The following is a 4346-nucleotide window of genomic DNA, read 5'->3' on the forward strand; positions in this document are numbered from 1 at the left end:
TAGTTGGTATAGAAGGGAAGTAGTGTCTAAACTCTCTCCTCCGTGGGAAGGCAAGGCAACTCCGTCAGATTAACTCACGGCCTTTCTGATGGACCATCAAGGCTCGGATGGACCGTCAAGTTCAACATCAAGAATGAAGTTGATTTGAACCAATGACTTACACCGACGCCCCAAGGGATGGACCACCATGCATGTGACGAGTCATTAACTTGGGCATCAAGCCAGCAGTGGGACTTCGAGTTTAATTTGTAATTTTCCCATGACTAATAAATATAGTAGCTACTAGGTTTATTTTCATCATCGTTCATTCTAGCGAAGAAACATAGAATATTGTATTTGAGTTTTTGAGAAGTTAACTTGGTTTCAAAATTCAAATTGGGATCGTTTCTTCACCTTTGTAAGTTAAATCTTCTTTTATCAAAAAATTTTTTTTGTCAATTTGACATATAAATTGAGACAAAAAAAAATAGCCAATATCACGTGAAATTTAAGTAAAAAGTACTATACATCATAATACTTAATTACAACTTAAAAAATATTAAAAACATATAAAAATGATTGAACATTAGTTAGTCATATACCTCATAGGCTCATACTCCGAATCAAGCCACATAAATTGAAACTGAAGGAGTAATATATTCTTAAAAAACTAAATTTACGTAAATATAGTGTATGTAAGAAAGAATATATATATATATTCATGTAGGACTTTCTTTGTATTAATTATTGAGGTTACATTTAAGCAGTTTTTATAGAATAATTGATTTCGAAATTTCTTAATTTATTTCTTTTGTTTTAAAACCTATATACTAATTAAGTACAATGTGAGGTTTCGAAATTTTCAAATAAAGAATCATATAAGTATTAACGTTTAATTATAAACGAAAGTAAGACATTTTTTTATCACTCACCAAAGTGTATTGTAGACAACGAAATTCTATATCGAAAAGAGCGATCAAGCCAAACCACTGATTGAACTAATTTTGAATCATTTAGGTATTTTTTTCAACATAAGAAACAATTAGACTATATGCAAAATGACCGTTTGACCCACCAAAAATGATATCATTCTTCTTCAACCCACCTATTTAACAGATCAAATACTTGATTTCTCTTCTTTGAAACATACAACATTATTTGCACAATTATTTCCTTAACTAACCACCCAAGGATGACCCAATTTGTAGCTATTTATTTCAAGTGGGCCAACTACAAATTAAATTCCTATATTAGCCGCAAAGCTATTTCACCATCAATTAACAAAAGTATATATTTTTGAAGAACTTCAAAATGACTCTAGTTTGGATTTAATTAGAGATCTATAGCTATAGTTTATTTACTTATGATTCATAGCTATGTGTTAGGAGGAGAGAAGATGTGAGCGAGACTAGGAGAGGGAGGAGAGAGAAGCGAACTGGGCAAGAGAGGAGAGAGCTGAGAGAAAGGTTAAATACATGTTGCATTTGTTGTGTCGGGTTGTATCACGAAGACAATTGATATAATTGATTTATATTAATGAATATAATTGTATCAAAAACTATTGTATTTAGGTACATAAAGGGAAGAGAGACAAGTGAGATTAAGAGAGGGAGGAGAGAGGCGAGTGACATTGGAAGAAGGGGGAGAGAGGTGAACGAGATTTGGGAGAGAGAGGAGAGAGGATGAATACATGTTGTATCACCAATACAATTGATATAGAATACAAATACAGTTAATACAAAATACAAATATACTTGTCATAAAACAATTGATCTAGAATACAAATAATCTCTCACCTATATTTGATTGAATACACTTGATACAAAATACATGTAATAGAGAGGATGAATACATATTGTATTCATTGTATCAAGTTGAATCACGAATACAATTGGTACAATTGATTTGTATCATATATATTATATAATTGTATAAAGTATATCAACGAATATATTTTGTATCAACGAATACAATTGGCAAAATACAAATTGTTATAATACAATTGATACATAATAATAACACAGTTAATACGAAATACAAATATAGTTGATACGAAATACAAATATAGTTGATACAAAATACAAATACAATTGTCATATTATGTGAAACGTTGTTTGGGATGCAACGGTGTTTGGGCTAGAGAGAGGGTGGGGGGAAGAGGTCAGTGGGAGGAGAGAGGCGAGTGGGATAAAGAGGAAATATAAATTTGTTATAAAACTCTACTTATAGGTATAGATTATAAATGTTTTAAATTATAATTTTGTACAGTAAATAAATATCACATATTTATCATATTACGAAACTTTTCCTCTCTTTTTTCCAGTTCCTATATTAAATTTCAGTAAGGCCTCATTTGCTTGCACTTAATGGAGGTCTGAATCTTAATCATTCAGATTCAATCCATTAAGTTTGTTTGGTTTCTAGGTCTGAATTCAGTCCATCAAGTCCATTTGTTTTTTCTCTTTCAAAAAGCCTCTTAATGGACCTAAAAAGGTTTGAACGGATCAGATCTGCAGGACAATCTTAACACCATTTAGACTTATTTAATAAGTTATAAAATAATATTGTATCGCCTCTCTCGGTCTTTGCGTGACTTTTGCTCCCACAACTACAAACTTTCTTCCTCTCTTTTCTCAATCAAACACCAACTTTTTCCTCTTGAGTTGGTAAGTTTTCATAATCTTTACAAGTATTTTGTTTATATTAGTAATTTTCTTAGGGTGTATTGATTTTTGTCAAGAACACTTGTTGCAATAATATTTTTAGTGTATTGATGTTCATTAAGATTTTTGAGTGAAAAAATACTATTCATATAATCACTATGTATACATATTTGAGGTCTCTTATTAGAATTTTGTCTTAGGCCAATAATTTTACTGAGACTCTTTGATCATCAAATCCGTTTGTGAGTATAACACTAATATATTATTGTTGTTGAACTAGTTGGTGACAAAAATACTGGAGCTCTTAATAAGTCTCCATCCCAATCTTCAGTTTCAGCTGGAAAAAAAAGTTTTGGGGAAGAAAAAAACTTATTCGTCTGAATTGGAAATTGATGAGAAGATGATTACTGCTCTGGAGTTATTGATTAAAAAAATAGTGCACCTACATTTGAAGAATATATGAAAAAATTAGATGGACTTGGATGGGAAGAGTCATTATATAGTACATGTGTTAGTATATTTTGTGAAAGTGTCCACTACAAAAAGCATGAATGCCGTTAGAGGTTCACAAGTTAGAGAATTGGATTAAGGTTATCGGAAAAAAGATAAGAATTCTTTAGTTTTTCTAATTAGCCAAAATATATGTTAGGCGTTGATAATGTGACACCTTATTTATTATTTTTCAACTAGTATTTATCATATTTATTGAATTTTTTGATATTATTTTTTTTTTTTTAATTTAAAGATTTTGATATTATATTGTGCCTATAAAATACTTTTTATTTGTGATTTATTTTTATGTTATGCTTAATGATTATGATATTTTTTTTAATCAAAAAGTAATATTTTTTGTTGAAATGAATTTTTTATAATATTTATTAATATAATGTTTGATTTCATATGCACATTCAGATATTGAAAACAAACAATAATCATTCAGTGTTCAAATTTGGAGACAACATCTTAATATATAGATGTGTATTCAGATCTAAACGCCTAGCTCTTAATGCAAATATTAATGTTCAGACGTGTATTCAGATTCAGAGGTCTTAATTTTAATGAAAATAAATGAGGCCTAAATATCCAAGGTATGATACGCGTTAGTGCGTTGTAGTGCCCAATTTGCAAGTTTATCAGTCTATCTTATTCCCCTCCTTGAAAATGTTGTATAGATATTTCGCCAATTATTGAATAGAGATGAAAATGCCTTTGACATCCCAATGAAAATCCTTTTTATTCGAGATCCAATTAGTAAGAGCACAAATTCAAATATACGAAATTTGGTTTGGAATTGAAAAAAATGATTTGTGGATTCTTGTAAAAGATAGTAAGAGGAAGAAATGGTGATTTTTTAAGGCCATTTGGAGGTGGTCGAACTGACGACAATTGTTCGATTTTTCTCAAACCTACGAAATTTAGGGTGTGTTTGGTACGAAGAAAAATGTTTTATATTTTTGAGAAAATATCTTTTATTTTTAAGTGGAAAATATTTTTTGAATTGAAATTGAAAATATTTTTTAAAAATAAACTTAAATCTTTTTGAGGGAGGGGTAGGGGTGAGATGGGGTAAAAAAATAAAAAATTGAAATTAAAAATATTTTTAAAAAACAAACTTAAATTTTTTTTGGACGGCGGTGGAGGGTCGCGGGGGTGAAAAAATAAAAATTTAAAATTAGAAATATTTTTAAAAATAACCTTTAAATT

The sequence above is a fragment of the Solanum tuberosum genome, unplaced genomic scaffold (genome assembly GCF_000226075.1).
Source record: "Solanum tuberosum cultivar DM 1-3 516 R44 unplaced genomic scaffold, SolTub_3.0 scf00748, whole genome shotgun sequence".
NCBI classification, from domain to species: domain Eukaryota; kingdom Viridiplantae; phylum Streptophyta; class Magnoliopsida; order Solanales; family Solanaceae; genus Solanum; species Solanum tuberosum.